The 15439-nt window shown below is 42.9% G+C and overlaps 1 protein-coding gene across 1 annotated transcript in view; it reads right to left on the reverse strand.

Moving 5' to 3' along the window:
• The window catches only part of LOC110502559 (attractin-like protein 1), a 350265-nt gene that overhangs the window by 202246 nt on the left and 132580 nt on the right, over nt 1-15439 (reverse strand). The window lies entirely within an intron of this gene.

Genomic DNA, 15439 nt, shown 5'->3' on the forward strand with positions numbered 1-15439 from the left:
GCCTCAATCGCCGTCTCCCCAGAGAACACTAACACTTAACACTCAGCTAGGGCTGGCTGGTTAAGTAGCTTAAGTGGTAATGGTGCCAAGATGGGTGTAGCACACTGGCTTCCTTCCCTAGTCTCTTTTCTGTCTGTTTGGCTGCCTTTCACTCCTACGCTCACAGACTGGGATGACATAGAGAAAAGCACCACTGTCCTCCGGGACCCTTAATCTGCTATTAGGCTGCCACAGTCTCAGCTTTTCCCCAGACAACAGAACACACACACACAGGATGTGTGAAGAGTGTTTGACTCTCTGTGAACCCACAACACGGCTTTGTCTGTGAGCCGTGACAGAGGGCAGAAGGTCTGAAGATTAAAGGTCGCTGTGGGTGTGTGCCATCGCTCTCTGTGTGTGTCTGTGAGTGTGTGTGTGTGTGTGTGTGTGTGTGTGTGTGTGTGTGTGTGTGTGTGTGTGTGTGTGTGTGTGTGTGTGTGTGTGTGTGTGAGAGTGTGGTTTGTCTGTTCATGCATCAGTTGTTGTCAGTAACAGGAGCAGCATGCTGAGGTAAATGCTAAGATGGGAGATTGGGTCTATTTAAAAAGCCAACTTCCCCCTCTCACTCGCACAAACCCACCTATGCCATGACCCCATTGGGCCACACAGCGTGCAAGGCAGGGTGGCAACAGCCGTGCCAAAATAAACCTCTGAAACTGAGTCTGTTTACTTCGCTCTCCTCTGGGACCAGGGTTCTAGGGGAGCACGGATATAACCTAGGTGTCAGGAGAGGAAGTGGAGACTGTTGAGTTTCAATCTGTCTGTCTGATAGGAAGGAGTCTTTTAATTAGACTCACCACGTAAGAAGAGGTATCTACCTTTGATTTCACACTTTTGCATGCACAGCAACAGTGCAAACACACACACGCACACTTATGAAATTAAATTAATTCAAGCTTTATTAACATAGCACATTTCAGACATGAATGCAATGCAAAATGCTTCATAGGGGGAAAAATGAATAAAAACAATGAAAATAAAAACAGAAACATGAGAGGACAAGTAACAAAAAAATAGCAATAAAAATGTAAACACTAAAAAGCACCCTAAGAAAAAGCATAGTGAAAAAGGTGTGTTTTAAGATCAACAGTTGAAGTTGGAAGTTTACATACACTTAGGTTGGAATCATTAAGACTTGTTTTTTCAACCACTCAACAAATGTCTTGTTAACAAACTATAGTTTTGGCAAGTCGGTTAGGACGTCTACTTTGTGCATGACACAAGTAATTTTTCCAACAATTGTTTACAGATAGATTATTTCACTTATAATTCACTGTTTAACAATTCTAGTAGGTCAGAAGTTTACATACACTAAGTTAACTGTGCCTTTAAACAGCTTGGAAAATTCCAGAAAATTATGTCATGGCTTTAGAAGCTTCTGATAGGCTAATTGACATCATTTGAGTCAATTGGAGGTGTACCTGTGGATGTATTTCAAGGCCTATCTTGAAACTCAGTGCCTCTTTGCTTGACATCATGGAAGAATCCAAATAAATCAGCCAAGACCTCAGAAAAGTAAGGAGACGCGTTATGTCTCCTAGAGATGAATGTACTTTGGTGCGAAAAGTGCAAATCAATCCCAGAACAACAGCAAAGGACCTTGTGAAGATGCTGGAGAAAACAGGTACAAAAGTATCTACATCCACAGTAAAACGAGTCCTATATCGACATAACCTGAAAGGCCGCTCAGCAAGGAAGAAGCCACTGCTCCAAAACCCGCCATATAAAAGCCAGACTATGGTTTGAAACTGCACGGGGAAAAACATCATACTTTTTGGAGAAATGTCCTCTGGTTTGATGAAACAAAAATAGAACTGTTTGGCCATAATGACCATCGTTATGTTTGGAGGAAAAAGGGGGACGCTTGCAAGGCGAAGAACACCATCCCAACCGTGAAGCATTGCATTGCTGCAGGAGCGACTGGTGCACTTCACAAATAGATGGCATCATGCGGGAGAAAAATGATGTGGTGATCCTAACTGACCTAAGATAGGGAATGTTTCCTAGGATTCAATGTCAGGAATTGTGAAAAACTGAGTTTAAATGTATTAGGCTCAGGTGTATATAAACTTCCGACTTCAACTGTATTTTAAATATGTCCACAGTTTTGACCCCCCTCAGGTTCTCTGGCAGGCTATTCCAGGGGCTGGGGGCATAATAACTCAAGGCTGCCTCTCCATGACTCTTAGTCCTAGGCTTTGGGATAGTTAAAAGGCCAGTGCCAGAGGACCTGAGGGACCTACTGGGTACATAACTTAAAAGCATGTCAGACATGTATTAGGATGCACAATCATACAGCTGAATGCACGCACACACACATTCACAGAGTACTCGATCCTAATCAAAACAAACACACAAGAAAAAGATAATTAGCAGAAAAGCGCAAACAAGGACAGACCTTAGCAAAACAGGTTAAGGTGTTACTGTAGGAAGGACTCTGGCCCTCAGGCTGGCTCTATATGGAGACAATCCAGCAGATCCAAAACTGAAGAGATTATCATAGTGTTTTCTGAAATCTGTCATGGCTGCTGTTCTTCTGCCTTTTATTTCCTATTTTCTCCCCGACAGCAACGCTTGGATGCAGCCTGCTTCCCACATGGAGGCAATTTCAACAGGCACTTAACTTGACATTTATTTGCTCAGTGCAAATTTCCCTTGTCCACCACTTAAGGCTCACATCTCCCTCCATCAAACATTGCTCTGCCTCGCTGGTCCATGGGCACGCAGGCAGAAGCTCACAGGAATACACGGTATACTCGCAAATACACACATACTGTATTTGAAAACATTTACATTTTAGTCATTTAGCAGACACTCTTATCCAGAGCGACTTACAAGAGCAATTGGGGTTAAGTGCCTTGCTTAAGGGCACATCGACATATTTTTAACCTAGTTGGCGAGAGGCATCAAACCAGCAACCGTTCTGTTACTGGCCCAACGGTCTTAACCTCTTTGCTATCTGCCACCCCAAAACACACACACACACACACACACACACAGACACACACACACACACACACACACACACACACACAGACCTGAACAGACACACATGAATGAATACAATTTTAAACAGTGTAGCACACCAGATTTTGAAAAGCATCAGCTGCGTGACAGGTGTTGAGATAAGTACTAGAATTGGATTTGTTTCTTTCTTGGTTAAATGTGGCTCTATGGCCTAGATCTAATGACCCTACAGTAACACCCTAACCCACTGAGCTCACCCCATGACCCTGGCCAGGACTAGCCAGGACTATTCCCCTGCTCAATGTGTTACTGGAAACCAATCAAGCGTCCCACCATGCACCATGTGCCCAGCTCTTGGGCTGTAACAGGCAATCATACATAGGCAATGGTGAAGAGACAACACTTCATACCAGTGTGTTTCTGTCTGCATAACAGTTTGTTTTGTTGTGTGTAAAAAAAAAACAGTAATTTGTTAGCGAGTGGGTCTGCATTGGTCCTTTTTTCTCTCTTTTCATCTTGTAAATGGAAATTCAGGAAGGACACTTCCTTCTACATATATCAGATGTATTGTACCCCAGCTCACTTGTGTGTGTGTGTGCCTGTGTGCATGCTTGTTTGTAGCCTACATAGAGTGGACCAGTGAGCTTGATGTCCACACTGCAGATCTAAGCAGACAAAGGCACCGTGAGACAACTCTAGAGCAAAGGACAAAAGGCCCCCTCAGAGCATGAACAACCCAACCACATTGCCGGCTTTTGGGCGATAAAATAAATGAAAAGCCGATAAATAACTTTGCAGCCGGCCAAATTGTAGCCCCGATTTCGAGCACAATTCTCTTGCTCCTTGCCTCGGCTGAGGATGAGAGAGCAAGAGAGCACTGCATCACAGTGCTAGAGGCAACACTACAGATCCGGGTACGATCCCGGGCTGTGTCGCAGCCGGCCACGACGGGGAGACCCATGTGACGGCGCACAATTTGCTCAGCATCATCCGGGATACGGGAGAGTTTGGCCGGCTGGGATATCCTTGTCCCATCCCGCTCTAGTGACTCCTTGTAGCGGCCGCCAGCTGTATGGTGTTTCCTCTGACACATTGGTGCGGCTGGTTTCCAGGTGAAGCGAGCAGTGTGTCAAGAAGCAGTGTGGCTTGGCAGGGTCGTGTTTCGGAGGATACACGGCTCTCGACCTTCGCCTCTCCCGAGTCCGTACGGGACTTGCAGCAATGGGACAAGACTAACTACCAATTGGACATCATGAAATTGGGGAGAAAAAGGGGTAAAAAATAACCCCCAGAAAAGATGAGGCCTCATTGAAGTAAAATGAAAGTTAGAGAGTATGTCTATACTGAAAAGCCCACAAGAAAGGACTACAGACTGCGACCATTTTGTTTAAGAGGCTAAAACCATGATTTGGTCAAATAGTAAAGTACATTATCCTCATGATTCTTGTAATCAAAGTGTCTTCCTGCCTGCCCCTATGCCTGTTTTGTTGGGGCCTGCTTCTGTGTTGAGCGAGCCACTCTCTCCTTTCCCAATTAAAGAAAATCCTCCGGGAGAGAAAAAAAGCGCATCCTGGTCAGACTTCGTTGGCGTGCACACCACCCACCGCTTCTGAGTATATTACTCTCCAATGTCCAGTCTCTAGACAACAAGGTGGATGAAATTAGGGCAAGGGTTGAAATTAGGGCAAAGATTGTAACATTCTCTGTTTCACGGAAGCATGGCTCTCTCGGGATATGTTGTCAGAGTCGGTACAGCCACCGGGTTTCTTCATGCGTCAAGCCAACAGACACAAACATCTTTCTGCTAAGAAGAAGGGCAAGGGTGTATGCTTCATGATTAACTATTCATGGTGTAATCATAACAACATACAGGAACTCAAGTCCTTCTGTCCACCTGACCTAGAATTCCTTAATCAAATGCGGACCACATTATCTCCCAAGAGAATTCTCTTTGATTATAGTTACAGCAGCGTATAGCCCCCAAGCAGATACCTTGATGGCCCTCAAGGAAGTTTACTGGACTTTATGTAAACTGGAAACCATATATCCTGAGGCTGAATTTATTGTAGCTGGGGATTTTAACAAAGCTAATTTAAGAACAAGACTACCTAAATTCTGTCAGCACATTGACTGCAGCACTCGTGCGAGTAATACACTGAACCACTGCTTCTCTAACTTCTGCGATGCATACAAGGCCCTCCCCCACCCTCCCTTCGGCAAATCCGACCACGACTCCATTTTGCTCCTACCGTCCTACAGGCTGAAACTCAAACAGGATGTACCCATGACTAGAACCATTCAACGCTGGTCTGACCAATCTGAATCCATGCTTCAAGATTGTTTTGATCACGCGGACTGAGAAATGTTCCGGGAAGCCTCAGAGAATAATATTGATTTATACGCTGACTCTGTGAGTGAGTTTATAAGGAAGTGCATTGGAGATGTTGTACCCACTGTGACTATTAAAACCTACCCTAACCAGAAACTATGGACATATGGTGGCATTCACAAAACTGAAAGCGCGAACCACCGCATTCAACCATGTAAAGATCTCTGGAAATATGCTTGAATATACACAGTGTAGTTATTCTATCCTTAACCTCTCTAGGGTAGGGGGCAGCAATCAGAATTTTGGATGAAAAGCATGCCCAAATTAAACGGCCTGCTACTCGGGCCCAGAAGATATGATATGCATATAACTGGTAGATTTGGATAGAAAACACTCTAAAGGTTCCAAAACTGTTAGAATAGTGTCTGTGAGTATAACAGAACTGATTTAGCAGGCGGAAACCTGAGAAAAATCCAATCAGGAAGTTTTTGTTTTTGTTTTGTAGTTTTCTATTCAAAGCCATTACAGTATCTATTGACTTAGGACTCCATTTGCAGTTCCTATGCCTTCCACTAGATGTCAACCGTCTTTAGAAATTGTTTCAGGCTTGTATTCTTATAAATGAGGGAGTAAGACCAGTCTGAACGAGTGGACCCTAACATGTCGCAGAATTATTTCATGCGCATGTGCATTTCTTGTTTACCATTTATATTGACAACGTTATTGTCCGGTTAAAATATTATAGATCATTTAGGCTAAAAAACAACCTGAGGATTGAATATAAACATCGTTTGACATGTTTCTATGAACTTTACGGATACAATTTGGATTTTTTTGTCTGATTGTTTTGGCTGAGTTTGAGCCTGTGGATTACTGAAGAAACCGCGCTAACAAAACTGAGGTTTTCGGATATAAAGAGACTTCATCGAACAAAAGGAACATTTATTGAGTAAATGAATGTCTTCTGATTGCCACCATATGAAGATCATCAAAGGTAAGGGATTCATTTTATCTCTATTTCTGAGTTTTGTAACGCTTCTGCTTGGCTGGTTACTGTTTGTAATAATTTGTCAACTGGGCTATGTTCTGGGCTAGGTATGTTCTGGGCTAGGTATGCTTTTGCCGAAAAGCATGTAATAAATATGACACTGTGGTTGGTTTAACAAGAAGTTAGGTTTAAAGTAAAATATGTTTTGTTTTCAGAATTTTTATAATGAGCATTTCTGTAATTGAATTTGGCGCTCTGCAACCTCACTGGATGTTGGCCAGATGGGATGCTAGCGTCCCACATACCCTAGAGAGGTTAAGGCAATCAAACAAGTGAAATGCCGGTACAGGGACAAGGTGGAGTTGCAATTCAACGGCTCAGACACGAGACGTAGGTGGCAAGGTCTACAGGCAATTACAGACTACAAAAAGAAAACCAGCCACGTCACGGACACCAAAGTCTTGCTTCCAGACAAACTAAACACCTTCTTTGTCCGCTTTGAGGCTAATATAGTCCCACCGACGCGGCCCGCTACCAAGGACTGTAGCTGGAAAAGGCCAGCATCCTGGAGTCTGCTCTTCACTGTTGGCGTTGAGACTGGTGTTTGCCGGTACTATTTAATTTCTTGGTGACAGGGGCAGTATTGATCAGCTTGGATGAATAAGGTGCCCAGAGTAAACTGCCTGCTACTCTGTCCCAGATGCTAATATATACATAGTATTAGTAGTATTGGATAGAAAACCCTCTGAAGTTTCTAAAACTGTTTGCATGATGTCTGTGAGTATAAGAGAACTCATATGGCAGGCGAAAACCTGAGAAAAATCCAACCAGTAAGTGGGAAATCTGAGGTTTGTAGTTTTTCAACTCTTTGCCATTCCAATATACAGTGTAATTGGGGTCAAATTGCACTTCCTACGGCTTCCACTAGATGTCAACAGTCTTTAGAACTTTGTTTCAGGCTTCTACTATGAAGGGGGAGAGAATGAGAGAAGATTGAGCCAGGTGTCTGGCAGAGTGCCACAGGCTCGTGAGGCGCGGTCATGAGAGATTTAGCGCTCGTTCCTTTGCTTTTCTACAGACAATGGAATTCTCCGGTTGGAACATTATTGAAGATTTATGATAAAAACATCCTAAAGATTGATTCTATACTTAGTTTGACAAGTTTCTACGGCCTGTAATATAAAGTTTTGAATTATTGTCCGACGTTCGGCTGGACCTGAACGTGCGTTTGGATTCGCCCTAACAAAAGAAGCTATTTGGACATAAATGATTAACTTTATCGAACAAATCAAACATTTATGGTGGAACTGGGATTCCTGGGAGTGCATTCTGATGAAGATCATCAAAGGTAAGTGAATATTTATAATGCTATTTCTGACTAATGTTGACTACACAATATGGCGGATATCTTTTTGGCTGCTTTGTTGTCTGAACGCTGTACTCGGATTATTGCATGGTTTGCTTTTTAAGTAACTTTTTTAAAAATCTCACAGCGGTTGCATTAAGGAGAAATATATCTCTAATTCCATGTATAACACTTGTATTTTCATCAACATTTATGATGAGTATTTCTGTAAATTGATGTGGCTCTCTAAACAATCACCGCATGTTTTAGAACTACTGAACATAACGCTCCAATGTGAAATTAGATTTTTTGATAGAAATATGCACTTTAGCGAACAAAACATACATATATTGTGTAACATGAAGTTCTATGAGTGTCATCTGATGAAATATCATCAAAGGTTAGTAATTCATTTTATCTCGATTTGTGACTCCTCTCTTTGGCTGGAAAAATGGCTGTGTTTTTCGGTGACTTGGTGGTGACCTAACATAATTGTTTGTGGTGCTATTGCGGTAAAGCCTTTTTGAAATCAGACACTGTGGCTGGATTAACGAGATTTTTATCTTTAAAATGGTGTAGAATACTTGTATGCTTGAGGAATTTTAATTATGAGACTTTTGTTGTTTTGATTTTGGCGACCTGCAATTTCACTGGCTGTTGGCCAGGTGAGACGCTACCGTCCCACATATCCCAGAGAGGTTAATGAAGCTGCCAGTGGAGGACTTGTGAGGTGTCCGTTTCTCAAACTAGACACTCTAATGTACTTGTCCTCTTGCTCAGTTGTGCACTGGGGCCTCCCACTCCTCTTTATATTCTGGTTATAGCCAGTTTGCGCTGTTCTGTGAAGGGAGTAGTACACAGCATTGTAAGAGATCTTCAGTTTCTTGGCAATTTCTCACATGGAATAGCATTCATTTCTCAGAACAAGAATAGGCTGACGAGTTTCAGAAGAAAGTACTTTGTTTCTGGCCATTTTGAGCATGTAATCAAACCCACAAATGTTTATACTCCAGATACTCAACTAGTCTAAAGAAGGCCAGTTTTATTGCTTCTTCAATAGGAACAATCTGAAATTCGTTTTTGATACTGTCGCAAATCTAACTAAAAAGCAGCATTCCCCAAGAGAGGATGACTTGAGGGAAAGATCATGATCAATAGAAAGCGAATTACGGACTCCTCTTTAAATCTGCGTATTCCTCCAAAGCTCAGTTGTCCTGAGTCGCACAACTCTGCCAGGAACTAGGATTAAGAGAGACACTCAAGTGTTTTAGTACTATATCTCTTGACACAATGATGAACATAATCATGGCCTCTAAACCTTCAAGCTGTATACTGGACCCTATTCCAACTAAACTACTGAAAGAGCTGCTTCCTGTGCTTGGCCCTCCTTGTTGAGCATAATAAACGTCTCTCTATCCACCGGAAGTGTACCAAACTCATTAAAAGTTGCAGTAATAAAGCCTCTCTTGAAAAAGCCAAACCTTGACCCAGAAAATATAAAAAACTATAGGCCTATATCGAATCTTCCATTCCTCTCAAAATGTTTAGCAAAAGCAGTTGCGCAGCAACTCACTGCCTTCCTGAAGACAAACAATGTGTACGAAATGCTTCAGTCTGGTTTTAGACCCCATCATAGCACTGAGACTGCACTTGTGAAGGTGGTAAATTACCTTTTAATGGTGTCAGACCGAGGCTCTGCATCTGTCCTCGTGCTCCTAGACCTTAGTGCTGCTTTTGATACCATCGTTCACCACGTTCTTTTGGAGAGATTGGAAACCCAAATTGGTCTACACGGACAAGTTATGGCCTGGTTTAGAGCTTATCTGTCGGAAAGATATCAGTTTGTCTCTGAATGGTTTGTCCTCTTACAAATCAACTGTAAATTTCGGTATTCCTCAAGGTTCCGTTTTAGGACCACTATTGTTTTCACTATATATTTTACCTCTTGGGGATGTCATTTGAAAACATAATGTTAACTTTCACTGCTATGCGGATGACACACAGCTGTACATTTCGATGAAACATGGTGAATTACCAAAATTGCCCTCGCTAGAAGCCTGTGTTTCAGACATAAGGAAGTGGATGGCTGCAAACGTTCTACTTTTAAACTCGGACAAAACAGACATGCTTGTTCTAGGTCCCAAGAAAAAAAGAGATCTTCTGTTGAATCTGACAATTAATCTTGATGGTTGTACAGTCGTCTCAAATAAAACTGAAGGACATCGGCGTTACTCTGGACCCTAATCTCTCTTTTGAAGAACATATCAAGACTGTTTCAAGGACAGCTTTTTTCCATCTACGTAACATTGCAAAAATCTGAAACTTTCTGTCCAAAAATTATGCAGAAAAATGAATCCATGCTTTTGTTACTTCTAGGTTAGACGACTGCAATGCTCTACTTTCTGGCTACCTGGATAAAGCACTAAATAAACTTCAGTTAGTGCTAAATACAACTGCTAGAATCCTGACTAGAACCCCAAAAATGTATCATATTACTCCAGTGCTAGCCTCCCTACACTGGATTCATGTTAAGGTAAGGGCTGATTTCAAGGTTTTACTGCTAACCTACAAAGCTCCTACCTATCTTTCCGATTTGGTCCTGCCATACATACCTACACATACGCTACGGTCACAAGACGCAGGCCTCCTAATTGTCCCTAGAATTTCTAAGCAAACAGCTGGAGGCACGGCTTTCTCCTATAGAGTTCCATTTTTATGGAATGGTCTGCCTACCCATGTGAGAGACGCAGACTCGGTCTCAAACCTTTAAGTCTTTACTGAAGACTCATCTCTTCAATGGGTCATATGATTGAGTGTAATCTGGCCCAGGAGTGTGAAGGTGAACGGAAAGGCTCTGGAGCAACGAACCGCCCTTGCTGTCTCTCCCTGTCCGGTTCCCCTCTCTCCACTGGGATTCTCTGCCTCTAACCCTATTACAGGGGCTGAGTCACTGGCTTACTGGTGCTCTTCCATGCTGTCCCTGGGAGGGGTGCGTCACTTGAGTGGGTTGAGTCACTGACGTGATCTTTCTGTCTGGGTTGGCGCCCCCCTTGGGTTGTGCCGTGGCGGAGATCTTTGTGGGCTATACTCGGCCTGGTCTCAGGATGGTAAATTGGTGGTTGAATATATCCCTCTAGTGGTGTGGGGGCTGTGCTTTGGCAAAGTGGGTGGGGTTATATCCTTCCTGTTTGGCCCTGTCCGGGGGTATCATTGGATGGGGCCACAGTGTCTCCTGACCCCTCCTGTCTCAGCCTCCAGTATTTATGCTGAAGTAGTTTGTGTCAGGGGGCTAGGGTCAGTTTGTTATATCTGGAGTACTTCTCCTGTTTTATCCGGTGTCCTGTGTGAATTTAAGTATGCTCTCTCTAATTCTCTCTTTCTCTCTTTCTTTCTCTCTCTCGGAGGACCTGAGCCCTAGGACCATGCCTCAGGACTACATGGCATGATGACTCCTTGCTGTCCCCAGTCCACCTGGCCGTGCTGCTGCTCCAGTTTCAACTGTTCTACCTGCAGCTATGGAACCCTGACCTGTTCACCGGACGTGCTACCTGTCCCCGACCTGCTGTTTTCAACTCTCTAGAGACAGCAGGAGCGGTAGAGATACTCTTAATGATCGTCTATGAAAAGCCAACTGACATTTACTCCTGAGGTGCTGACTTGTTGCACCCTCGACAACTACTGTGACTATTATTATTTGACCATGCTGGTCATTTATGAACATTTGAACATCTTGGCCATGTTCTGTTATAATCTCCACCCAGCACAGCCAGAAGACGACTGGCCACCCCTCATAGCCTTGTTCCTCTCTAGGTTTCTTCCTAGGTTTTGGCCTTTCTAGGGAGTTTATCCTAGCCACCCTGCTTCTACACCTGCATTGCGTTGCTGTTTGGGGTTTTAGGCTGGGTGTCTGTACAGCACTTTGAGATATCAGCTGATGTAAGAAGGGCTATATAAATACATTTGATTTGATTAGAAGTGAACACAGAAGTGATGGTTGCTGATAATGGGCCTCTGTACGCCTATGTAGATATCCATAGAAAATCTGCCGTTTGAACTACAATAGTCATTTACAACATTAACAATGTCTACACTGTATTTCTGATAAATTTGATGTTATTTTAAATGGACAAAAAATAGCTTTTCTTTCAAAAACAAGGACATTTCTAAGTGAACCAAAACTTTTGAACGGTAGTGTCACGCCCTGACCATAGTTTGCGTTGTTTGTTTCTATGTTTTGTTTGGTCAGGGTGTGATATGAGTGGGCATTCTATGTTGTATGTCTAGTTTGTCTGTTTCGATGTGTTTGGCCTGATATGGTTCTCAATCAGAGGCAGGTGTTAGTCGTTGTCTCTGATTGGGAACCATATTTAGGTAGCCTGTTTTGTATTATGGGTTGTGGGTGATTGTTCCTGTTTCCTGTGTTTCATCTTCGTTAATTTTGTCGGTTTATTGTTTTTGTTCGTTGTTAAAGTATTCTATTAAAATGGATAATCATCACGCTGCATTTTGGTCCTCCTCTCTATCTCCAGACGAAGACTGTTACAGGTAGTGTATATGTCTATGTTTATCATACAGTGGACGCCTAAGCCTATGCATGAAATGCCCTGATGCATTTAGTGCTCAAATCTCAAACCGCTGAACCATGAGCTGGACATTTGTTTTAGGAAAGTAAAAAACAATAGGATATGAAGTTTTGCATATGCTACAAATCAAAACAAAAGGAATGGTGTTTTGTCATTTGTTAAAGGATGATTCTAAGCACATGTAAATGTGGCTCATTTGGCCAATATCCTTTGTTTATTGATGGCGTTGACTGCGTGGGTGGACACCCTAATGGGTTACGCACCCAATGCATATGGATGACCAGTAAATTTCTGAAATGTCCAATAGATTTATTTTATCTTCCCAGTCACTTGTCCGGCGCAAAACCTTGATACATACACACCAATAAACGCACACATTCTGGACACACTCACACACACACATGTAAAAACACAAACAGGCACACTGATATGGCTGACACATAAATATACATTCACTTTACTTATTATATCTACAAATATTTAACAAATATATATAACTATATAACTTAACAACAGTTGGTCACAAAAACATAAACTCATATACATGCACGCCACAAGCGCACAAACAAAACCACCCACGCACAGACACAGGCATCCTGCTCTTGCTAATGGTTCCTTTATTGCAGCCCGCCAGAGCGTGCACACCTGCTGAAGCAGGGGGATGGGGGCGCTTACCGGCAGCCCAGGGGAAATCGCTCGTTCATAATCAAAATGGCAAATAAATAAATGCCTTCCATTACACACAGCCATTTTGAGAACTCTCAGATAAACAAACTGAGTTTTGACGGCAAAAGCATTTGATTGGAAATTGACATTAAGCAGTCGCGCACAGTGCCGGCAACTGAGAGAACAAATATAAATCAATGCGGGAAGCCAACTGCTCTCACTCACGACACTTCAAGTATGTAAGTGAAGGAAGACTGAAAAATAGGAATTATTTTTCCAAGTTACTGACCGTCCACGTTCACCATTCGCCAACATTCAGAGTTTTGCGGATTAAAAACAGCATTTCTTCCGTGCATGGTTTAATCATATCACGTTGAATCTCTTTTTCTGTAGCCTAGTTTGATACTGTACAGGTTAACATATTTGAGGAGTCATGAATCTACTGTAAACATCCAATTTGGTTTAGATTGAAAAGGGTGGAAAAACTAGGACTTGGAAGGCTTTCCAATAGATGTTGGAACATTGCTGTGGGGACAATGGCATTAGTGAGGTTGGGCACTAATGTTGGAAGATTAGGCCTGGTTTGCAGTCGGAGTTCCAATTCATCCCAAAGGTGTTCGATCGGGTTGAGGTCAGGGCTCTGTGCAGGCCAGTCAAGTTCTTCCACACCGATCTCAACAAACCATTTCTGTATGGACTTCGCTTTGTGGATGGAGGCATTGTTATGCTGAAACAGGAATGGCCCTTCCCCAAACTGTTGCCACAAAGTTGAAAGCACAGAATCGTCTAGAGTGTCATTGTGTGCTGTAGCATTAAGATTTTCCTTCACTGGAACTAAGGGGCCTAGCCCGAACCATGAAAAACAGCTCCAGACCATTATTACTCCTCCAACAAACTTTACAGTTGGCACCATGCATTTGGGCATGTAGCGTTCTCCTGGCATCCGCCAAACCCAGATTCATCAATCCAGAGAACGCGTTTCCACTGCTCCAGAGTCAAATGGTGGTGAGCTTTACACCTGCAGTCAGGTCAAGACCCTGGTGAGGATGATGAGCACGCAAATGAGCTTCCCTGAGACGATTTCTGACAGTTTGTGCAGAAATTCTTCGGTTGTGCAAACCCAGTTTCACCAGCTGCCCTGGTCGCTCGTCTCAAACCATCCCATAGGTGAAGAAGCTGGATGGGGAGGTCCTGGACTGGTGTGGTTACATGTGGTCTGTGGTTGTGAGGGCGGTTGAACGTACTGCCAAATTCTCTAAAACGACGTTGGAGGCAGCTTATGGTAGAGAAATTCCCATTCAATTATCTGGCAACAGGTCTGGTGGACGTTCCTTCAGTCAGCATGCCAATTGCACGCTCCCTCAACTTGAAACATCTGTGGCATTGTGTTTTGTGACAAAACTGCACATTTTCGAGTTTCCAGTTATTGTCCCCAGCACAAGGTGCACATATGTAATGATCATGCTGTTTAATCAGTTCATTGATATGCCACACCTGTCGGGTGGATGGATTATCTTGGCAAAGGAGAAATGCTCACTAACAGGGATGTAAAAAAAATTGGGGATATTTTATTTCAGCTCATGAAACGGAACACTTTACATGTTGCATTTATATTTTTGTTCAGTACATTATGACCACTCTGTGGAAATCTGAGACTCTCATGAACACAATGGTGTTCTCCGTTTTGCCATTGGACGCCCTCAAGCCTCACAAGACTCATCTGAAGGTCCCCGGTACCAGTTTTAAAAAATGAATAGAAGTATATATGGAGATAGTTGAATGACTAAAATAAGGGGATAAATACATGTCAAAATACATTTCCTGATCTTTTTTTATCTCTCTCAGATATAGGACAGACACTGCAGAACAAAGTTCCTTTAGATTTTTTGGGGGGACTATTTCTATTGGCTAATAGCAGTAATGCCAAATTCAATGTTTCATCCAATTTTGTATATATTGTATATTTTTATACCTTAAAGGGACTTAAAATTCTAAATCAAATAGCTAAATGATTGTTGGTATGACCATCTTAAAACAATTCCATACGTTAGCTTGGAACCAATCCCTCAAAGACATGTGCATGCAAACTCACACACACGCACGTTCACACACACGCACCTTCCAGAGTTGAGTAGGCCTCATTAGAACACCACAGTGCCAGTGGCAGTAGTGCACTCCTCTACTCCCAGATTTATTGATGCAGCATTTTTCACCCTGCCTTTACTGCGCCAGTGAAGGCACTTTGGGGTATTATAGTGCTGCAGAAGGCCAGCCTGGCACTCTGATGGCACAAACACAGTGGGTGCTGTGGCCCCTGTGCCAACCCCCATTACTGGTACTAAAGCCTGGGATTTAAGGCCCTAAACGCAAATTAACATAGAGACAAATTGCTGACACTGTGAGACTCAAAGGGTCAGAGTGAGTACAGCCCCACATCTCATCCACAGCTAGAGACGACCAGGTCAAACAGTAGTAGTGGGATATACCATTAACATGGAAGGAGCTAAAATCATCCTATGTAT

This window comes from Oncorhynchus mykiss, chromosome 23, assembly GCF_057628025.1.
Source record: "Oncorhynchus mykiss isolate SJ-2025 chromosome 23, ASM5762802v1, whole genome shotgun sequence".
NCBI classification, from domain to species: domain Eukaryota; kingdom Metazoa; phylum Chordata; class Actinopteri; order Salmoniformes; family Salmonidae; genus Oncorhynchus; species Oncorhynchus mykiss.